This window comes from Hyaena hyaena, unplaced genomic scaffold (genome assembly GCF_003009895.1).
Source record: "Hyaena hyaena isolate Hyena2069 unplaced genomic scaffold, ASM300989v1 scaffold_886, whole genome shotgun sequence".
Taxonomy (NCBI): Eukaryota; Metazoa; Chordata; class Mammalia; order Carnivora; family Hyaenidae; genus Hyaena; species Hyaena hyaena.
The window spans coordinates 157,995-181,163 of NW_024081520.1; the positions used below are offsets into that span (position 1 = coordinate 157,995).

Consider the following 23,169-nt stretch of genomic DNA (forward strand, 5'->3'; position numbering starts at 1 on the left):
CCAGGGAGGGGAAGGATGGGTATTTTTCCTGATTATCCTGGAATGTCTCTGAGACAAACATTCCTAACTAGGCTCTAAATGACTTTGCTCTGAGGACCTGGACCATGCAGAAACGGAAACATGAGATATTCATGGAGAACTGCCTCTCAATAGGATCTACTCTCAAAAACACCTCTTCAAGTACCTCATTTTTTGTTTGTTGATGTGGCATGATGAATCTTTTAGCATGGTGTTCTGAGGTGGAAAGTAAGTATTATGTGGTGTGTGTGTGTGTGTGTGTGTGAGGCAGGGGAGACATGAGTTTATTTGTGAGATGAGTGTTTAATCTTTTTCTCTGTATGGTTGGAATTAGTATCTCAGTTTTCTGTGTATTATATCGTATGACACTTTGTGCATGGTATGATATACTAAGCAAATTTTTCTGGTGTACATTGGAAATGGGCGTCTGTTTGTGTAGGATGATGTATTTATTTGTGTGTGTACTTTGAGGTCATTGCAGCCCACCTGATTGTTGTTTTGCTGGGGTTTTTCTAAATTCTTTTAAACGCTTATTCATTTTTAAGAGATAGAGACAGACAGAGCCCAAATGGGGGAGGGACAGAGAGAGAGGGAGACAGAATCCAAAGCAGGCTCCAGCTCTGAGCTGTCAGCACAGAGCCCACGGGGCTTGAAACTCATGAACCATGGGATTATGACCTGGGCTGAAGTCGGGCGCTTAACCGACTGAGCCCCCCAGGCACCCTTGGTGGCTTCTTGTTTTACCCGTCTCTGTTTTACGAGGGGATTCAGAGAGACACAGAAGTCCTACTACCGCCAGCAGCCTGCTGCAACCCATAGGGATTTTAACACAGGCAAGCACATAGAAAACAAGCGATGATCCCCATTTATGGGGTAAGTGGTAGCTTCTCTCCACCCTGCTTATCTTAACAATGTGGCCTGGCTCTCGTCCCTCGTGGTAACCCTCTGACAGCATAGACAGGTATTTGCCACTCTGTTGTGGCTGCAAGGACCCACGGTGTGTAGACTCAATTGTTTATTAATTACCTACACATGATACCATGTGGACTGGTTCCAGTTTTTTATGTTACAAATTATGTTCCAATTAGTAGCCATGTTCACGCTTAAAAATTTTTTTTTTTTTTGCATTTCTGCCAGTGTTTTACCAGTTTTCCCAATTTATCTTTGGGATAAATTCCTACTTGGGGCTTGCTGGGCCAAAGGACAGATGTCCACGTACTTTTGCAGGATACCGTCAATCTCTCCGCTCTTCCCACTAGCAATGTATGAGAGTCTTATCATCATATATTGGCACCGTTTAATAAGGTAACTTATCAGATGGTGAGGTTTTGTCACCCGACTAGTCAGGGGAGGCCTTAGGTGATATCTGACCATGGACCTGAGGGAGGAAGGAGCCACACGGGCATCAAGGATGGGCCATCCAGGCTTGAGATGGGAGGGCCTGGCATGTCCAGGAGAGCCATGAGGTTGGAGGAAGTGAGTTGGGGACAGCAGCCAGGGCCAGGCCTGAGTCAAGGCAGGGCTTGGCCCCAAGGCAGGACCTTAGAGGTTCAGAGCATCTGCTGGGCTGCTCATCGGCTGCTCTGTTCAGCACAGACTGGAGGCAGGCACAGAGGCTGTGGAACCAGCCCAGACAGGCTAGGTGGGCATAGGCCACGGCAGCAGCTATGGAAGCCATAGTTGGATTAAGACATATTTCAAGATAGAGCCAACAGGATTTCCCCAGGAATTGGATGTGAGAAAACAGAGAAAGAGAGTAATCAGGAATGAGACCAAATGTTTGTGCCCCAGTAACAGAAAAGGTAGAGTGGCTTTTGGTTGAGAGAGGAAAATGGAGGGAAGCTGGTCACCTGGGGAAGCCCAGAGGTGTGTCCTGAACCTGGTGGGAATGATATCTGCTATTTACTGGAGGGACACATTGTGCATAAACATTGGAGGGTATCCAGCATCTAGTCTGAGCTTAAAACCATGGGTGGGAGGTGGGGGGTACCTGGGTGGCTCAGTTGGTTAATCCTCAACTTCAGCTCAGGTCATGATCTCATGGTTTGTGGGTTCAAGCACTGCAGTCGGGCTCTGTGTTGACAGCTCAGAGCCTGGAGCCTGCGTTGGATTCTATGTCTCCCTCTCTCTGCCCCTCCCCACTTGTGCTCTGTCTCTCTCTCTCTCTCTCTCAAAAATAAATAAACATTTAAAAAAAAAAAAAGATATCCCAGTAGAGATGTGACTAGCCGCTTGGATAAAGAAACCCAGGGTTCAGGGTCAAGGTCTGGGATGTTGTTGCTGACAAGGTCCCAGGAGAGAGCAGGCAGGCCAGAAATCTGGTCTGCATCCTTTGAGAGAGACCTGTGGCCATGCCTCATGAACATGCTCCTGGCTCTCCTCCATTCGCAGACAGATGGCTACGGTGTCAGAGGGCCCTCACATGACTTCCTGGGGTCACTGTGCCCTCTGCCCAGAGCTGATCCTGGCCTATTGTCCCCATTTTTGATGCCCAGGCCTCCACTCCAGTCTGGGTCAACCTAGCTGCCATTTCACTGGAGAATAGAAGCAGCTGGATGAGATGGTGCACAGACCCCACTTCCTGCAGTGGGGCTACCTCTTGCAGTGTGAAGGGCTGCCACAGCCCCCTCTCCGGATCTGGTCCCTGGTCCCAGGTGAGAACTTGGGCTCAGGCAGCCTTCCCTCTCTCCAGCGTGGTCAGCCTCCCCCTGCACTGCACCAGTACCACCAAGGCTCCATACCAAACATAAAACAGCCCTCTAGTTCCAGAAGCTCCTCCACAGCAAACCACCTGGAAAAGTTGTCTCTATTTACCCTCCTCCCTTGAGCCCACCACGACCCAATTTTTACCCCTACAATGCATCGACATTCTACTGGCCGAGGCCCAGAAGCATCTCACTCCCTTTGCTCCTTTCAGAAGCTGACCAGACATCACTCCTTCTCCCCAGCTTGCTCAATCTCAGTCTTTCTTACTGGATCCACCTGGACTTGCTGATTTTTCCACGTGAGCATGGAGTTCAGTCCCCCATCCCTCACTCACTCCTTTGACCAGCTCATCCAGCTCCAGACACTGCAAACTCACACTGTACAGCAGCCGCCTGGGAGCCTAATGGACCTTACAGCTACACTCGCGACCCCACCCTCATGCGCTCCATCGCCTGCCCACACTGTCAGCAGCTGCCCATCTCCCAGTTGTTCCCCCTCCCCACCCCCGCCTCTTCTCAGGCTGATCCCCCGGCAGTGCACAGTTCCTCTCCTCCAGGGCACCACATGCCTCCCGCTCTGGGCCTGCCAGACAGACAAAGCACAGCCAGAAGGAGGCTTTACAATGCCAGCGCCATCACCCCTCTGCTCATAACACCCAGGGGCCCCTCCCTCTGACCTCATCTCCTGCCTCCTCATGCCCCATTCCCTCTGGCTTCCACGCTGGCTCCCTTCAATCTCCCCACTCTGCAGCTTGGTGCTGGCAGGACATCTTCCCTGTGAACCCCAGATACTTGCAGGGCTGTTACCTCTGTGTTCCTACTCTATGGCGCTTTCCCTCTGTCCCTTCCATGCCCATCCAGCCTATTGTAATTAACAGCCACTGCCTCCTGGAACCAGCTTATCTGGCTCCCACGTTATATCCGTTACTTTTTCCTGTTATTGCCCCCCTCCTGCTAAGGTGTGAACCCCAAGAAGGGGTGGACGTCACGCTCCAGGGCAGGGCCTGCGCAAGGGTGGACACACAGAGTTGCAGGGTCAGCCCCGCTGCCCACTGTCCGGGGGCCCGGAAAGCAGGGCCCCTGTCTGTGTGCAGGCCCCCGGCTCCTGCCTGGTGCACGGAGAGCTCTCGCTGCTACGTCCCAGGAAGGCCTGGATCGCAAGAACGAGACGGATTCCGCCAGAGGAAAGCCCTAGCCAGGTCCTGGAGCTGGAGTCAGCGTCAGTGGCCTGCTGAGTCCAGCGTAGAGCGAGACTCGTCCCGCAGACCACACCCTCTTGGTCCATGGCCCCTCTGGCCCCGCCCCACAAGCCCCGCCTCCGCTGCGGGCCCCGCCCCCGCCCCCCACCTCTCCGGATCCCTCAGCCTAGCCTTGCCCGAACGCGCCTGCGCCTCATGACCACGCCCCTGTCACGCCCTCAGGCCACGCCCCACCCAGATCCCGCCCCCTCCCGGCTGCGGGTGGGAGCCTGGCGGACAATGCGCATGCTCCATGTGCGGCGCCCCCGACTCGCCGCTCGGCTCCGCTCGGGCATTTCCGCCTCTTTGTTTTAAACTCCGGACGGGTTTTTTTCTCCTGCTCTTGGGGGGGACCAGGAGGGAGCGGCACCCCCCTCCCGCTCCCGGCGCTGCCCCCGCGTGCGCCCCGCTCGCCCGCAGCCGAGACGGCAGGTCAGTGAGTCCTCACCCCGCCTGGCCTGGCCCGAGGCGCCCGCTCCTCAGGCCTCGGCCTCGGCCCGTGTGCGGGCCCCGGAGGCTCGGAACCCTGGCCCGCGCCCCTGCGCCCCTCGTCGGCCCGGCCCGCGGAGCCCCGACACCTCTGGGCAGGCCCTGGGCGCGGGCGCAACCCACGGGGTCGGGACCCCGGGCGGGTCGCGGGGAAGGGCCAGACCGCAGGACGGGTCACCCGGGGAGGGACCAAGGAGGACTGGACCCCGGGACGGGTCAGCGGGGAAGGCCAGACCGCAGAACTGCTCACCGAGGAGGGCCAGACCTCATACCCACCAGACGGGGACCAGGAAGCGCTAGACCCTGAGATAGGTCACCAAGGAGAGTCCAACCCTGGGATGGGTCATCCAAGAGGGTCCAACCCCAGCACGGGTCACCAAGGAGGATTGGATCCCTGAGACTCGACAGGAACCAGAGACGGCTGGAGTTGGTGACAGGTCACTGAGGAGGGCCAGCCCCCAGGATGTGGTAGGATCTAGGGAGGGCTGGGACACTAGGCTGGGTTCCTAAGGAGGGCCAGAACGCCGAGACTGGTCCCAAAGAGGGCTGGCATCCTGGAGTAGTCCTGTGAGCACTTCTGAGACCCTGAGACAGCCCCTTCTGAGTGGGAGGCCCGACCCTGGGACCTGCCATGAGCAGGGTTCATCCCGTGTGACAGGCTCCGGGGATGACCGGGGCCCCAGGTAGGTCGTTTAGGAGTGCCTGGATGCTGGAACAGGACCATCTCAGGGAGAGCCAGGACACGGATGAGGGCTGGAGCTTGGACACAGGTCCCTGCCAGAACTCCTGAGCAAGTCAGTGGGATTCACCCAGATCCCAAGAGCAGACTACAAGGAAAGCTGCGACCCTAAGCCAGCCCCCCCGGGGGTGGGACCCCTGGGGCAGGATCCAGAGGTGTCCTTAATGTGCCCATTCTACTCAACTGGACCCACCTGCTGTGAAGCCTTGGGGGCCTGAGGGATCCTGGTTGCCTGAGCCCCACAAGTGCAAACCTCCCTGAGGCCCCTGAGCACCCTGGTATTATGAGCACCTGGGCAGGCCCCACAGACCTTCTGACCTTCAGCAGATGCCGCTTGGCTGCCCAGGGGCATGTGTGAGGCTGGGTCAGGGTCTGTCCTCTTCCCTCTAGGGATTCAAGTGGGGCTTCTAGTCCCCATTGGCTATATGCTCCCAGTGCCCACTCCCCAGATCCAAAAAGCTGTCTCCTACCCTATTCTTCCAGCCTCTACTGCGTGGCTGCTGTTCTTTCCTTGTAGTCAGTGTCTGTCACCTTCAACCACTCCTGGCCTCCTCTCCCTCCGTTGGTGGAGGTCATGTGGTTGGGTGGGTGTCCCTTCCATCCGCGGATTTTCAGTGTCCAGGAAGTTCCAGGAGGAGTGGGGGTCTAGCCAGGAGTGTTGGAAGCTTAGGGAAATATTTGGGGGGCACTGGGCCCAGTGTAAGAAGGTTGGAGCAGGTGAGCGTACATGTCAGGTGAGTGGATCGGGCGCCTTCTCCACTCCAGGAAAGGAAAATATTAAAGGAATATTTATAGTAATGGGGATCTTTGCTTCTCTGAAACCTTTGAATGAGACTTTCATCTAAAATTCGCCCATGTTTTCCTTTAACTTGGAAGTGCTGATGAAAAAGTAGGGTACGGTATGTGTTGCTCTTTGATTGGGGAATGACTCCAGAGTGTGTCCAGTAAGGTGATGCTGGAGGAGTTTGAGAGAATGAAAAGCCCAGGAAGGCAAGGGCCTCATCCAACTCAGCTCCCAGAACTGGCTGCCTGGCCTGTGGTTGGCATGCAGCACACAACAATTGAATGAAGAAGTGAGTGTGTGAATGAATGAACGAAAGGCAGAGCAATATTTTTAGAAAGATCAACTTGTGTTTTTTTTTTTTTTTTGGGAAAAAATTTTAAATGTTTTTTATTTATTTCTGAAAGAGAGAGAGAGAGCGTGAGCAGGGGAAGGTCAGAGAGAGAGGGAGATACAGAATCTGAAGCAGGCTCCAGGCTCTGAGCTGTCAGCACAGAGCCCAACATGGGGCTCGAACCCACAAACCGTGAGATCATGACCTGAGCCGAAGTCGGACGCTTAACTGACTGAGCCACAAAGGTGCCCCTAGAAAGATCAACTTGTATTAAGTTTGCAAGCTTATCCACAGATTAGGCAGTAGGATGAGGTACAAGTCTAAAACTCAGAGCTAAATGGACTCCCAAGAGAGACACCTGAATTGGCCAGGTCAGCGTTTCAGTTTGTGCCACAACATTACCACTTGGTTACTTAGGAGACAACCAGTTTTGATTTTCTGATTGACATTTCATTTCATAGGACCAAATCTTAATCAAATGGAGTCCTTGAATACTGTAGCTTAGGAACTTTTATTTGCCAAATGTGACCACACTTGGGACCTTCTTATGCAACGCTTGTGATTTTTTTCTCTAATACATACTTTACTTTTGTAAAAACTTAATTTGTGAAGTTTTGGAAAAGACTTGCCAAACCGGACATTCAGGTTTGGGTAAGGCTCTATTTCCTATATTGGGATTTTTAAAGGTGTGATAGTGCTGTATGGTTGTATTATTTATATATTGCTGTCCAACAGATTACTCCCAAACATAGTGTGTTTGAACATCAGTTATTATCTTACAGTTTCTGTGGTTCAGGAATCTGGGGCACAACTTAGCTGAGTCCTCTGGCTCAGGGTCTCACAAGGCTGCATTCAGGGTACTGGCTGGAATTGTGGTTTCATCTGAAGGTTTGACTGTGGGGACCTGCTTCCAGGCTTGCTCACTCAGCCGTTGGCTGAAGATGTCGGTTCCTTTTCGCATGGGGCTCTTCACAGGGCAACTCAGAGGGAGCCAGTGATAGAAAAAGAGAGCAAGCAAGGAGGCCACAGTCTTGATGACCTAATCTGAGCAGGGACATCCCATCCGCTTTGCCACATTCTCTGTTAGAGCCTAGTTACTAGGCCCAGCCCTCGCTCAAGAGGAAGCGTGTGTGTACTGGGAGGAGGGGTGACAGGCACTGTGGCCTTCAGGTTCCAGCGAATCTGGGGCCTGTACCTGAGAAATAGCCAAGTAAATTAGCACTTGTATATAGGGTCGTGTGTTGCAAGTGCAAGGTTGCAGCATCTGGGCTGTCTCTTTAATTGTATCGGTTCCACTCTTGTCACCATAATGACTGAAACCGCTGGAGCTTACACATGGGGGAAGATAAATTATAAATAGGGAAGATTCTTGGGAGTTAACTTATTTAGAACACCTGTAGCAAACCATGAGCCCCCCCCCCTCCCCCGCTACGCCCCATGCTCAAATTAAGTGGAGTGATGTGGAATTCATTGATAGCTTTGAGTGCAATGATTTCAGTGTTTCCCGAGCATCGTTTTATTCCTGGCAATGATTTTGCTCCAGAAATTATAAACTGACCTTTGTAAGAAGTTTTTAAGAAGTCCGATCCTGAGAGGTTTTGGATATTTGACCTTTGAAAGGAAGGCTCCAGGAGCCCGTATGCAAGGTCTCAGTGCTTAGGACCCGTGACTCGGGGGGGCCTCCGTCTGGCACTCGGGACGGGGGCTGTAGCATGGGGCTGGAGAGGACACCATCCAGGGCCCGGACGGGAAGCCTCCCTGCAGGACTTGTCCCAGGAGCCCCCTGTGGGCAGAAGTGTCCTCTCCTGCTGCCCAACTCTCTGGACCTGCCAAGGGCCCACCCTGCCCATGTGAGGCGGGGCCCTTCACCAGGGATTGGAATCACTTATTTGGGTTGTTTGATTTGAATTATAAAGCAAGATTTGTTTGGGTCTATATGGTTACTCTTTAGTCTATTAAATGACAGGATTTGTTAATTCATTTGGAGCTATTTGCTTAGTGGTCAGAATTGAATTTGAAATTGAAAATGTAATTTTCTTTTACTATTGAAATATGTTGAGGTTTGAGGACAGTTTATTGTTACCCTTCTGGTATATGCTGTGAATAGTCCAAAAATGCCTCACAATTCATTGTGCTTCAAAAAAATGGAACTACAGTATACTGTTTTACAAGTGATAGTGTATCATTAAATTGTAAGTAAGACCTTTAAAAATAATAAGACTATCTTTTCTGATCTGCCATGTTCCTCCCTACAGAACTGAATTGTCTGAAGGCCCAAATGACAAAGAGCAATAAGGAAACACTTAACACATGAAGAAAGAGCTGAGGTGTGAGCCTTGCTTAGATACATTTCAGAACGGTCTGCTGAATTCAGCAACAGCATCTATTGTAAAGAACTAAAACTCACTTGAACAGTCCTTAAACACTGATTATTGGGTTGATAGGGTTTTTTTTTTGAAGAGAACTTCTGATATTTAGGTGAATTTGGAGAGTAGAGGTTGATTGGTATATTGGATTATTTTCCAAATGAATCAATATTTGCTGGACTTTGCCACGTTAGCAACAAATTCCAGATTTTAGCAAGAAATAAGCAAACTGTAGAAAGCTGTCTGTATACTTCTTTGAAGCCCCTGCTAGCTAACTGTGGGCTTCAGGGAGGTGGTGGGTGTTGTGGTGTCAGCCGAGCCCTGGCTGGTGTGTGTGGTCCTGTCCTGTGTGTATGAACTTGTCTGGTTCTTAAAGCCATCGTAGGACTGCTCTTTGATCCCCCACCCTCACCCCCATTTGCCTGATGAGGACATGCAGGCACAGGGCACAGTCACAGCTAGGAAGTCAGGAGCAGAGAAAGGTTAGCCTTTTTTTTTTTTTAATTTCAAGTGATTTCATTTTACTTTCCCCCCGCCAAGTTTTAATTTCAGAAAAAACACAATGGAGAAAAACTGGAAAGTTCTCCAATGAGCAGTCTTACACCCCCAGCCCCGACCTAACAATTATTTATGCTTTGCCATATTTCCTTCATCTCTTTTTTCTAATTACGTATTTATTGTCATTGAATCATCTGAAAGTAGCTGCAGACAACCTACTGTGTTCCTGAAGGGACGTAGAGCGCGCTGGTCATGGGAGTCAGATGTTCCCCACACAGCCACAGCGTCATTGCCACCCCCGAGAAGGGCAGTCTTACTTCACGTGTTAGCTCTTTTCCTGTTCATTTTCAAATCTCCCTCCTTGTCTCAAGAATGTCTTCCATGGTGTTTTTCCCCTAACCAGACCCGGGCAGGTTCCCGGTGTGGCACTGGGGTCCCTTAGTGTCTTTTCAGGTTCCCCACTTGCCCTCCACAGGGTTGACTCTTCTAGGCCACCTGTCACATCTGGATTTTTCTGAGTCTTCACTTACAGTGTCATCCACTTCTGTATGTTGTCCCTGTGTACTCTGTAAACTAAAGGGAATGAGGGAGAGGCTGAATCAGGCTCGAGATTTGGGAGATCACTTCACAGGAGCCACTGAGTCTTCCGGGACATGCGGTCAAGTGGTGGCCTTACTCGGTCAGTCCTGCTGGCCACACTTCCGGCGCCCCAGTTCCCAGTGTCAGGAGAGACGAGCCCCAGCACAGGAGCCCAGGGGAGTGTCCCACTGTCTTGGGAAAGGGGCCTTCCTCATCCGTTTCTGCTGGGGAGGTGCCCTTGGGCCAGTTCGTCCTTCCTCACAAGCACACACGGGTGAGTCCAACTCATCAACTGGGATGCTTTTTAGCAGACTTCATAAAAAGTTTAGTGGGTAGAAAGTGGTTGAAATTGTTAATGGAAATAGGACTTCTGCTGACAAATAACATTTCCTTTACGTAAAGCAAGTGCCATTCTCACGATAGAGATATGAACGCCTGGAGGCAGTTCATTTTCCCCCGCCTTTGATTGAAAGCAGCCTGGTGAAGAAGACAGACCTCAGAAACCAGGAAAAGGGTGTCTCATTCAGCTCAGCCGCCACAACAGAATGTCGTAGTTGGGGTGGGGTGGTTTGAATAGCAGGCATGTCTCTCTCACTGTCCTGGAAGACTGAGGTCCAAGATCAGGGTGCCAGTTGGCTTGGTTGGTGGTGAGGGCCCACTGCCCTGCCTGCGGACAGCTGCCCTCTCGCTGTGTGTACATGGTGGAGACCGAGGCGGCGGGCCCTCTTTTGTCTCTTGTGAGGATACTGACCTCATCATGGGCCCACCCTTTGGAATCTAACCCGAATCACCCTGTGGGCTTAGGGCTTCAACACGTGTATTTTGAGTAGGCACCGTTCAATCCTGACCAAGGGGCTCTAACTTCTGCTGCTTTTTGTTAACCTGTTCCTTGTCTCCAGTTGGGAGAATAGTTGCCTAATCAAAATGTTTCCGGGGCTGGTGGTCACTGTGTACTTTATATGCTTGGGAAACTGACCCTGTCCTTTGCTGCTAATTCCGTTTCTTTTAATACTGTTATGTTAATTTTCTAACTCTGCATAACAAATTGCCGCAAAATTAGTGGCTTAAAAGAGTACCCACTCACTACTCACAGTTCCATGGGTTGGAAGACTAGTACGATGTGGCTGCCTCCTCTGGTCAGGGCCTCGGAGGCTGAAATTACCTTGGTGGTTGGGCTGTGGCTCTCGTCTGGGACTCAGGTCGTCTTCTGTGTTCACTTGCTATTGTAAGCATCCATTTCTATGGTTGTTGCCCTGGGGTCTTGCTTTTCTGCTAGCTGTCGCCTGGGGACTGCCCTCAGCTCCTAGAGGCCGCACGCTTCCTCGCCCAGAGCTGTGGGCAGTTGATGTAGCCAGTTGCCTTCTGCCAGGCCGGTAGGGCGCGTCCCTCTGACCTGCTCTTCTGCCACCAGCTGGAGAGAACTCTGCTTTGAAAGGCCATGCTCTTGGGCCAGCAGATACTTGCTCTGTTTCAAGGTCAGCTCATTTGCATCCTTAATTTGCTCCTTAAAAATCCCTTTGCAGCAGTACCTGGGCTAGTAAGGCAGGAGGTATGTGCATGCCAGGGCCATCTCAAGGCTTTCTCAGAATTCTGCCTGCTGCAGTCCTGGCCCCCCAAAAGCCAAACACACCTGGCCCTCTTCTGAGGTTCCCCGGGGTCTCCTCTCACTGCAGCACCAGCTCAAAGTCCCCAACCTTGGCCGAAACTCAGAGCTCCGGAGTCTTACCCCATGGGTCATCCACTTGGTGCAGTCCACAGGGTGCCACTCCTGGGCACTTGTGGACCACGCGAGACAGATCGCCATCCCAGTAATCCCCACACGGCAGGACAGGTGTGGGACCGCAGGTGCAGATGTGCCCGTTCAGAAGCGAGAAGTGGACACAACCGGAAGTCCTGGGCCCGACACAGTTCTGAAACCCAGTTGGGAAGCTTGGTTGGGCTCGAGCTCAGGGTGACCCCGCTGGCTCCCCGGTTCGCTCTCGGGCTCTTGTTTCGACCTTGAGTCAGCCTTCTCACTTGGGTGCACGTCTGTAGCTGAGCACCTTTGTCAGCTGGTAGAAAACCGGGGGTCCGACAACCCCTTTCACGGCATGTTTTTTGTCTTCTCAGGGGTTGGATCTGACAGTTACAATGGGTGTGATAGTTTCACGATCTGTTCCGCAGTTGAGTTCTGATCTCCCTTACGTTGCCTGACCTTACTGTCTCCTGTTCCAAATTCTCAAGGATTGTGTCTGAGCGCGTGCCCTCCTTGGCCCTCTGTCCTCATCCCCGTGCCGTGTCTGGATGCCTCATCCTCTCGGCCAGCCAACTGCAAAGTGGTCATATTACGCTTCGGGGGTCCCTTGCCCTGTCAGTGGGGTGTCTGCTGCTCCGGCCCCTCCCTCCAGGTCCAGGATCAGATGTCCCTCTGCACCGGCTCTCCTCTGGTCACTTTCTAAAGCAGCCCCTCCAGCTGTTCTCTGTTTTGCTGCCTTGACCTACTTTCTTCATGGTGCTCATCACTCTTGCTGGTGAGTTTGTCATGTCTCGTCACCGGCTGGGGTGGGGGCACCATGAGCACCAGGCCTATGATAAGGTGTGAGCAGAAAGTATATTAGGAAGCTCCTTATCTCAGTTTTCTGTTTTTTCTAAAACGTGTATTGGTTGGATGTTGGATCTTTTCTGTTTTCCGTCTTTTTTATTTTTAATGTTTTATTTATTTTTCAGAGAGAGAGAGAGACAGCATGAGCAGGGGAGGGTCAGAGAGGGAGACACAGAATCCAAAGCAGGCTCCGGGCTCTGAGCTAACTGTCAACACAGAGCCCGACGTGGGGCCTGAACCCACGAACCATGAGATCATGACCTGAGCTGAAGTCGGACGCTTAACCAACTGAGTCCCCCAGGCACCCTCTGTTTCCTGTCTTTATATACTCTTTTTGAGAAAATTTTCTCAGCTTTATCATAAACCCTTCCATTGAATTTTTAATGCTGCCAGTCACATGCCTGACATTGTAGTATAGGGAGAGGGGTAGTAACAAAATAAGTAAATCCTGAATTCGAGGGTCATATCTTAGATTCGTGATGTGTGCACATGTGTGCCCAGATAGCATGTGATTTTAAATAAGATGGTCTCTAAAGGTGTTGCTGGGGAGGTAACATCTGAGGAAAGGCTTGATGGCGGTGAGGGACGGCCCATGTAGCCATATGACAGAGAATGTTGCAGCTACAGTAAGTTCAAGTGCCCCGAGGTGGGAGTACACCTAGGATGTTCTAGACCTAGCAGGGAGTCCACCGTGGCCATAGTGGAATAAGAGAGGTGGCTTGGGCCTCATCGGCCACTGAACACTTTGGCTTTCCCTGAGCCTTTGGAGATTTCCATGCCACAGAGCCACTGCTCAGACTCATGTTTTTACGGGATCCCTGGGAGCTGTGTTTGAGCAAGTGTGGTGTGGTGTGCCTGGACAGCATGGCCAGGTGGGGTAAGTGTGAGGGGTATGGTTACCCTGTCTCTTGCCGTGGGTGCAAGGTAGGCGAGAAGCTGCAGAAGGGATAGCAGTCGGCGTGCACCGGAAGTCCAGATGAAACTTCAGATGCTGGCACGCATGTGGAAACGCCTCTCCTACCAAGTGGAGCATAGGGAGTTGACTTCTGCATTTGAGGTCCGGGAGTGTTGAGCTGGAGGAACAGGAGGTATAAACACAGAGGTGGGACGTGACTGGAAGTGAGTGTTGGTGTGGGCTGGGCCTCAGGGCCTGGGGCCTGGGACCCGGTCAGTCTGCTTATGATGGATGTCACTGATGTGGGTGGGCCTTGGTGCTGCTCAAGACATGTGCTTGGGATCCCACCCTGGGCTTGTACCTCAGGTCACTAAGTCACACCCAGATATTTGTACAAACTCTTAATTTAAGAAGTAAAAATTAGGAGTAAACTCCCCAGTAGACATGGCCAACAGCCTGCCGTATCCTGGAGCAGGTATTCATCGAACACACAGTGGGGTACTGTGTGCTCCCCACAGCACCCAGCAATGCAGGAGGAGTAGCTGTGCGTGGGGGGCCAAGGCGGCCCTGAACGTGGAAGTGAGGATGAGGCCTGGGGAGGGGCCCTGTGCAGCTTTCTGCAGGGCTGAGACCATGGTGACCTGGGGGTGAGGGGGCGGCAGGGGTGGAGTGGGGTGTCGGGTCCAAGTTAGGGGAGAAGGTGGAGCAGAGATTTCGTTGTCCTTTGAGTCACAAACCCTTTTGAGAGTCTAAATTCAAAGCACTTTTGTTATTCATTACTTTTTTAAAAAGGCTTCATGGTGGTATGTAGCCACGTAGAAATACATTTAAAGTTTCCCTTTTTCTTGTAGTCTTGACCTGATTTCAGTATCCCAGTGAGGAACCTTCATGATCTGGTTCTGTTTATCTGGAGATTGCAATAAACCCTGGGTGTTTGGCCCACGTGCAGAGCCCTGCTTGAGGACCTGTGACGCCGTCACAGAGTGCTTGCTCAGCAGCTGTCAGTGCAGCCCCCCCCCCCCCCCAAGCAGATCTGCAAAGAGAATGGGTGAGAGCAGGTGTCACAGGGAGAGGAGTGAGGAGCCGGGGGCCTGGGAGGTGGGCCACAGGCAAGAGGCTGCAGTGGACCAGATGGCACAAAGCAGGTCTCTTTCTTAAGCGCCGGCTGCGTGCTGACTCCGGTCCTCTGGCTGGTGGGAGGGAGCGGGGCACAGCCTGTGGAGGCAGCTTCGCTCAGCTTTACACATAAACGTCCCAAATTGTAGCAGACTGGTTTGTGAGGAGAGGGTGTTGGGCATGGGGCAGAGTTCAGCAGTTTGGTGATTTTTGTGTACAAGTAAGTGCGAATAGGTCTAGAGTGCTTAGGTGTGGATAGAACTCTCTCGTTGGTTGGTCAGCATTGGCTTCCTGAGCACCAGCGCTGGCGTGGGCACTCTGCCAGACATGATGTCCCCCAGTGAGGTTGCAGCCTCAGCCTGCTTGGGGTTCACAGTGCCCTGGGGGGGCAGGCTGGCACAGCACACTGAAGATGCCGATGGCGTGGGGGATAGAGCAGCTGCTGGCTTTAGACCTGGGGATGGGGGAGCCTGTCCAGGAGGCTCGGGGTCTCACTGAGACACTGACAGCCTGCTGCCCTGAGGACAGAGGGCCAGGCTGGCGGGAATGGTGCACACAGTGGAGCGGGCGTGGACGGGCTCTGACATGGACAAGGCTAACGTGGATGGGAGCCCTGACGTGGATGAGGCTGGTGGGGCTGGCGCCTGGTGGGAGGGCATGGCTCACCAGGAGTCTGGACCCCTTCAGGGGTCTCATGCAGGAAGGACATGTCTGATTTGCTTTTCTACATGTTGCTTAGACTTGTCCGTGAGATTGGGTGTAGGGAGGCCTGTCCTGGGTGGATCTGCCATCCAGATGGGAGCCATGGAGTGTCCAGGGATTGGCCATGGGCACAGAAGGCCGACAGAGGGCGTTCAGGGAGAAAGGGGCAGGACTGGGGTGAGGGTGGTGTAGGGAGGAAGGAGAGAAGAAAGAAGGACCCCACAGGGCAGCTGGAGCTCAGAGGTGGCCAGGACCAGGGAGCAGGTTGGTAGTTTCTTAAAAAGTTGTCAGACAGCTGCGTGTGGCTCCTGTAGTGGAGATTCACTCCGGAGCACACGTCCACCCAAAGATGTGGCCGTGAGTGTTCACAGCAGCCCTGCTCCTCACAGCCCACCGGAAACAGCCCAAATATCCCTCTACTGGTGAGTGGGCCAACGAAATTACAACAGACGTTGCTCAGAACGAGAATGAGCTGTTCATGTGACAACATGAGTGAGCCTTGAAAACAGGGTGAGGGAGCCGAGCCAAGCCATGGGACCCCACAAACACGCCACCTCCGTGCAGCCCTGGGCAGGTCAGGGCTCCCTGGGGCCAGGGTCCTCCTCTCCATCGTGGTAGTTCTTTTCAGGCAAACGTCAAAACTTACCAAGTTGTCTCTTTAAATGTGTGTCAGATATTCCTCAGTAAAGCTGTGTAGTAAAGGTTATGGGGTAGATAATATGAACAACTTCGTGCCAGTGAATTTGATGAATAATCTAGAAAAATACAACCTAGCAAAAGTAATTAAAAAGCAAGTGAATGGGGCATCTGGTGGGTCAGTCGGTTGAGCATCTGACTCTTGATTTCGGCTCAGGTCATGATCTCGTGGTTTGTGGGATCAAGCCCCATGTTGGGCCCTGTGCTGACATCGTAGAGCCTGCTTGGGATTCTCTCTTTCACTCTCTCTGCGCCCCCCTCCCCCTGCCGCCACCGCTTGTGCGTGCTCACAAAGTAAATAAATAAACATTTAAAAAATATGAGAAAAAAAAAGTGGAAAATTTTAAGGTTTTTGTAAGATGAGGTTAATGAAAGGAAAGGATGACCCCTAGGTGTTCCCACGAGGGGGTGGGTGCAGGTTCTTTCTCCTGAGGGTCCCCGGGCAGGAGGGCCCTAAGGAGGGTCCAGGCCGCAGGTGGAATGGAGGGGAGGGAAGCTGGGACCAGCTGGAGGGGGTGCTGCCATTGGGGGCCCCACGGTCATGGAGCCGCCGTCATGCCCCGCGTCTCTGGGTCAGGCGCACCACATACGCCGTCCTCACTCACTGCGGCTGAGACCCAAGGGCCCGAGCCCTGGAGCCCTGGAGCCCGCTTGCTGTGTGTGCTGGCAGGCAAGGCACCCACCGTGGTTGACTAGTGATAAAAACCGCACTGTGATGCACTGTATCTAGTCTGAGGTTGGCTTTTTAGTAAACATGGAGCTCTGTGTATACATGTGAAAAGTATTTAAGCGTATACCCACAGAGGGAGATACACCATCAGGCTAAGAATAGCAGTTACTTTTTGGTGATTAGGATTGTAGGGTTTTTTCCTTGGTAGTATTCTTTACTTTCCAGATCATGTTTAATAAATGTGCATATTGCTTTCACTGCAAAACAAACCCAATGTGCTTACCTAAAGGACAGTCGTGGATAATATAGGTATGACATGGGGAGGGCGGGTGCGGAAGCACCCCCTGACCGGTGCCTGCCGGAGTCAGAGGGAAGCCGTGTTCCAGACCATGTAGCAGTGGGCAGCAGAGTGGCCAGGACAGAGGCACCGGCCTAAGAGAGAGCACTGTTCGTGGTGGACGAGGCTGACTGAAGGCTGGCCCAGGGCGAGTGGGCAGGGAGGCAGCACCCCTTCACACAGCATGGCTCTGGCTCCTGAAGAGTGTGGAGGGTCACGCCACCTGTGGCTCCGGAAGGCTCCGGCACCAGTGCGGCCAGTGTCCGTGAACTCGGGCAAGGAGCCAGACCTGAGGGGTTGACCAGATCACGGTCGGGGCAGTGACCGGTGACCTTGGAGACAGGTTATGCTGGTAACGTCCTTGTCACTGGAGTCTTGTCAGACGCCAGGGAGGAGAGTTCGCTGGGGGCGGGAGGTGGGGGCGTGCTGTAACAGACCCTCGCTGGACGTTTAACTTGCATTTTCTGAGTTGCTTAGGAAGCTGAACGTTTGAAAATATGCTTGTTTGGATTTCCTCTTTTGTGAAGTGCCTGTGGTTCCTTTTACGGTCTGGAGCAGGCATTGGCAAAGGTCTTCCGTAAAGAATGGGACAGCAAATACCTTAGCTTTTTGGGTCATGTGGCGTAGAAACTCACTCCTTGGTCCCAAAGCAGTCACAGACGGGACACAGGTAGTGGGCGTGGCAGGCCCCACCCTAGCTTCGCTTATAGACCAGCCTTGCCGAGCGCTGTCTGGACTGTAGTCTTCCCCGTGGGGGTGTTCGGGGTGTTCTGTGCACCGTGGCTTTTTGCACTCTTGTGTTTTGATTATCTGACTACTTCTCTCTAACAAAGTTGCTCTTGATAGGTGTTCCCTTTGTGGTTAGTGCCTTGTAATTCTGTTTTGTAATCTTTTCCTCACCTGACGTTAGGAGATGTTCTCCCCAGTATCTTTTAAAGTTTTGTTTTGTTTTAATTTTTTTAAATGTTTTATTTATTTCTGAGAGAGAGAGAGAGAGAGAGAGAGAGAGAGAGAGGCATTGTGAGCAGGGGAGGGTCAGAGAGAGAGAGGGAGACAAAGAATCCGAAGCAGCTCCAGGCTCTGAGCTGTCAGCACAGAGCCCGACGCAGGGCTTGAACCCACGAACCGTGAGATCATGACCTGAGCTGAAGTCAGACGCTTAACTGACTGAACCACCCAGACACCCCACTAAGAGTTTTTTTAAATCATGAATGGATAATGAATTTTATCAAATGATTTCTGTGCATCTTTGGGAAGATCTTATCATTTTTCTTCTTTTGTCTTTTGTCAATTACTTTCTTTCTCATATTAAGCCCCCTTGTATTCTGGGGTAAACCTAGTTTGTCAAGCATGAGCCTCCTTTTCAGATAGTGGGTCAAGTGACTCCATGTGCATCTGATTTTGACACTGATGCCCACCAGTGAGTTCAGTCTGATTTTCCTTCCAGTTCTGGTCTGGTGTGTGTGTATGTTAGCTTCATAAAAAGAGTTGGAAAATACTGTCTTTTTGATTCTCTAAGTGGACTTGTTTGAGTAGGTTTGTTTTGGCTCCTTGAACACTTGGTAGAATTGCCCTTGAGACAGCAGACCTTCACCGACCGTCTTCCTGTCTCCTCGGGCTTCATACCGCGGGATGCCCCTGCCTGCCCCCACGCCTCCCATAGGCCCCCGCGCACTCCCCTATCTCCCATGCCCTTCCAGCCCACCAGCCCCTGGGCCTTCGTGACACCAAACCACCACTGAGACCTCCCTGTGTCTCTTGGGTTGATCCTGGTTTTTCACTGTCAATTCTTGTTTTTCTCTTGGTAGTTTTAAGTAAGCAAAAGAACAGACCAGTTTAACTGGGCAAAGCCAAAGCCGCTGGTCGGGGCAGTGGAGGCGGGAGGGCATTGGCTCTGTGTTAGCACGTGTGGGATGATGCCCCTGTATTGTCTGTCTCCACAGGCTTCAAAATGTAGCAGAGGGTTCCAGGCTGCCATGTACAGGTAAATATTGTAACCACAGAAAACGTCAATTCCTTATAACTCCTTTAAAATATAATCTCTGATAGCTCTGGAGGAGATTAGGGTATAACTACTTACACATATCTTCACATTTTTTCTTAATTATACTTCTGGTCTACTCTGTTCTGTTGTTTGCTATGTGGGACTCACCTAAAAATTCTAGAAAGAACTTCATTATAGGACTGTGTGCATCATATATAAGACATGACATGAAATGACACGTGCTGTTTCTGTGCTAGAAAATGGACAGAGAGCAAGGGGCAGAAGGGAGGCCCAGATGTGAAGCCGCGCAAGGCAGAGTGAAGCTGCTGGTGGGGTGCCCCCGCATCAGGGCCGCAGCCTGAGCGCCCAGTGCAAAGGCAGGAGGAGGCGCTGAAGACATCTAGAGGAGGTGAGGCACGGTCCTCCCAGATCCCCCGGCCCGCCGTCCCACAGCCCCTGGTGTGGGTGGGGAAGGTCCCCCCAGACCCCCCAGCCCGCCGTCCCGCAGCCCCTGGTGTGGGTAGGGAGGGTCCACAGCTGCGAAAACCCACTACTGAGACAGGGCCATGTGTTCACATTGGCTGCTGATGTCCCCTGGTGTCCATGGGGCTCTGTCACCCTCCTTTCCACCCAGGGATCTCAGACGAGCCAGGCGAGGTGTCCCAGGTCTGCTGGCAGGTGCAGCTTGTGGAGGGTGCAGCACTTAAAGCTGGGCACCCTTTGCTATTCTGGCTCATGCCCCCTGGGGTCCAGGGTCCAGTGCTGCACGAGGGCTGCCGAGCATGGGAGGTGCAGGGACGGGCCTCCTGCAACATGGTGACAGTGGACACTTCCCTTCTGAGTGCAGTCCTTATAGGCCTGGGGACAGCAGGCTGGCTGGCCATGGGGCCCAGCGTGGGCAGAATGGGAAGTTGATGGCGGAGGGTCTCAAGGCTGCTCTTGTCTCCAAATATGGGTGGACAGCAGGCAGTCAGGGCTGTCCTCTGAGCCAGGCGCTGCGCTCAGGCAGCCTGCCCCTCCACCTTCCCCTCTCCCCTGTGGCCTCCCTTCCTCGGGGCTCATCTGGGGTCCTGGCGGTGAGACTTGTGCGTGTTCTTGGAGCGGGAGGGGTGCTGTGTCCTTCACGGCTTGAAGGCACACCTGCTGCCCATCTGGTGTCACCTGGTCACTCAGTAAGTGATGTCTGCGCAGTGTCTCCACCCTGAGGCCCTGCACTCCCTCTGCCTGAAAAGTGTGTGTGGGGGGGGTGTCTTTGCAACTGTTTGAATCTTCTCTTCCTCAATAAAGCCTCCACTGGTGATTCCTGAAGAAAATGTCACTAGTTACTGTGGTGTGGTGACTCCTGCTTCCACATGAGCCGCTCACCTTCTGGAAAGACACGTATGCCTTCCTTATTCATCTGGCTGTGTGCGGACGTGTGAGCTTCGGTTATCCTATTGATTATAATCTGACTCATCATGTTCACCTAATGGTAGTCACTGCTTATCGCGAAGTTCTAGTTGTCCCCAGTGTGGCCAGTGGATCCCTTTTGAGTTGGGGCCAGGTCCCCTCCGCTCCAGCTCTGTTACCCTCCCGGCCCCGCCTGGTTCCCCACGGCGGACAGTGCTGTAAACACACGGGGGCCTGCGCCGCCAAGGAGCGCTTACCCCCAGGCCCTCCGGGTGGGCAGAGCTGGGAAGTGGGTGTGGGAGCCCACGCTCAGGCGCACCCACGCGCCTTTGTCTCTTCACCCACCTGCTCCCTAAGCATGAGCTCACACTGACCCTGGTCCCTCAAAGGGGCCAAAGGCCCTGTCAGTGCCGGCTTGCCCGTGGCCTCTGTTTTTGCGTGTCACCCTGGTGCAGGGCCCTGTTCTCATTTCAGTGTTGTGCTGCTGGAACCAGCACTGTTGTGGCTTCAGTTCCGTGGTTCGTTACCTGGTGGTTGAGAAGAAACTTTGTTGCTGAGCGCGTTACTGTCTGATGGAAATATTTGCATGCGGTCGCATCCTCAGCGGCTGGCTTAGAAAGAGCTGCTCCGTAGAAGGCCAAGGACGTGAGGGCAGCACTCATTTGGGGCCAGCATGGGGCCCCGTTTCCTCCTCTGCTTTGCTTGGATTGATTCCAGGGTGTCCCTTCTCTTGGGATGTTCTCTCTCTCCCTCTCTCTCTCTCTCTCTCTTTTTTAACTGTTCCACAAGGTGGTGCTGGGTTCCCCTGTCAGTCACCTGGCTGGCCTCAGTGCACACACTCGCTGAGGAAAGAGTGCAAACCCACGTCCGCTCAGAGAGGGCCCATCTTTACCAGATGAGGCTCCTTCCTGTGGAGTTAGGCTAACAGGACTGGTTGGCCCATAAGAACCCCTGTGAAAATGTTCCACCAAGTTCCATTTAATTTTTACTAGATTCCTAGTAACATCGGTAAACCCCAACCCACAGACACACCTGGCTGCAAGGAGTTAGGGAAGGTCGTCTCCAGTGGAGACGAGTCTGCTGCAGCCTGATGCGGAGGGAGGAGTGATGTGGGCAAACCCGCGGGGGTGTCTGCTTCCGTGTCGCTCCCTGTGGGAAGCACCGAGTGGTACTGCAGGGTAGTGGCCTTGCTGATTGCGTTCGTTTGCTCTGACGGTTTGTTGGTGCTGCTGGGTCTCAGGATGGGCGACATGTGCCTCCAGACTCCTTGCTCATTCCAGGCCCTTCACTGCCTCGTGCAGCCCCCAGGCTCTGGGCAGGCCCCCGTGCCACGCTGCACGGCAGCAGGCGCAACTGGCACTTGCCTTCGGACCTCATGCGAATGGAAGCGGGTCCGAAATCCTCCAAGCAGTTTGCTTTCTTTTTCCTTTTTCTTAAATGGCATTGAGCAGTGAATGTCCTTGCTGGCGGCCTGGGAGCTGTGTGTGCTGTGGCCACTGGGTGCGGCCAGCCACCCTCAGTGATGCCTTTGACTCTGATGTCCAGGAGTATCTGTTTCTCTTAGTCCTCTTACCGTGAAGGCATCCATTCTGTAATATTTACTGGAGCAGCGTTTTGGGTGGGTTTCCTACTGTTGCTGCAACAAAGGACCACAGGCTTGGTGGCCAGAGCAGCACAAATGTGTCATCTGACAGCTCCAGAGGTCGGAGGTCCAAAGGGTCTCACTGGGCCAAAGTGAAGGTGCCCACAGAGCTGGCTCCTTCTGGCTTCAGGGGAAAATTGATCTTTGTCTTTTCCAACTTCTGGGGCACCTCACCTTTGGTTCATGGCCCACCTTCAAGCCATCAGCCTAACGCTCCCAGTCTCTCTGACTCGGACCCTCCCATCACCCCTTTTAAGGGCCCTGAGATGACAGGGCATCTATGGGGTCATCTGGGACCATCTCCCAGCTCAAGGACTTTTTGCCGTGTGAGGGAACACACAGGCTTTGGAGTGGGACATGGCCATCTCCAGGAGCTGTTCCATGTCCTGACGCAGCTCAGGAGATACAGTGACAAAACCCTCCTCGGGAGCCTGCAGTCTAGCCGGAGAGACGGAGAAAGCTGGGCCAGAGCAGGAAGGGGCCCTGAGATGGAGACAGCATGGCAGCACTTTGGTGCACAGATGGTTGGACTTCGATGCTGCCATGTTGTATGTGGTGCTGACATCCTGTGAGATAATGACGGGGATCAGCAGGTGGCCTCGGGTACTCCAGCGTCCCCACGGTGGGGGCTTCTGTGTGCCCCTCTGCTTCTGGGCCTGGGCACTGCTGAGCCAAGAGGCTACTGAGCCCCAGGGAGGGTGGGGTCCTGGAGGGCTGCTTGGGCTTTCCTTGGACAGGGTAGAGGGAAGAGGGGGAGGGTCTGAAGCCCCTGCTGGCTAAATGATTTGCCATTTGAAACAATTGCAGCGAATATCTTTTCTCTTTTTAACGTTTATGCACTTTTGTGAGACAGAGTGCAGGCCGGAGTGGGGCAGAGAGAGGAGACACAGAATCTGAAGCAGGTTCTAGGCTCTGAGCTGTCAGCACAGAGCTGGATGTGGGGCTCGAACTCATGAACCCTGAAACTATGACCTGAGCTGAGGTCAGAGGCTTGACTGACTGAGCCACCCAGGTGCCCCTGTGGCGAGCATCTTTTGAACTTGTCCAGTTATTAAGATAAATGTCTAAAATGGAATGGCTCCAGTCCCATCTGGGTCATCTGGGCCCCTCTGGCTGCCCAGTTCCCTGGGCCTTGTCAGGACTGGATGTTGACTTCCCTGACACTTCTGATGTCAGCATGACGTGGTGTGACTGTATTGAGGCCTCACTGGAAGACTGCCGCTTCAGGAGAAGGGGCACTGTCCTTGCTGGTGTCCCTTGGGATCATTTATCCCCCAGCTTTACAGAAGAGCCAGAAGCTCTAGCAGTGACCCCTCAGGCTCCTGTCCCAGACCCAGCACAGCCCGCCTGTTCCCCCGGCCTCTCTTCCTGCACCGTCATGATCCTCCCTCACTTGCCCACCTGCCTCAC

At 53.1% G+C, this 23,169-nt stretch overlaps 1 protein-coding gene across 2 annotated transcripts in view; it reads left to right on the top strand.

The window, feature by feature from the left end:
• Window positions 1–4,222: 4,222 nt before the first annotated feature.
• Window positions 4,223–23,169, top strand: part of PCGF3 (polycomb group ring finger 3) — a 61,743-nt gene continuing 42,796 nt past the window's right edge. For both annotated transcript variants that reach the window (XM_039220380.1, XM_039220381.1), the window contains exons 1-3: window positions 4,223–4,393; window positions 18,688–18,728; window positions 18,986–19,137. The gene's annotated coding sequence lies outside the window, so the exon portion shown is untranslated. The remainder of the gene's footprint in view (window positions 4,394–18,687; window positions 18,729–18,985; window positions 19,138–23,169) is intronic.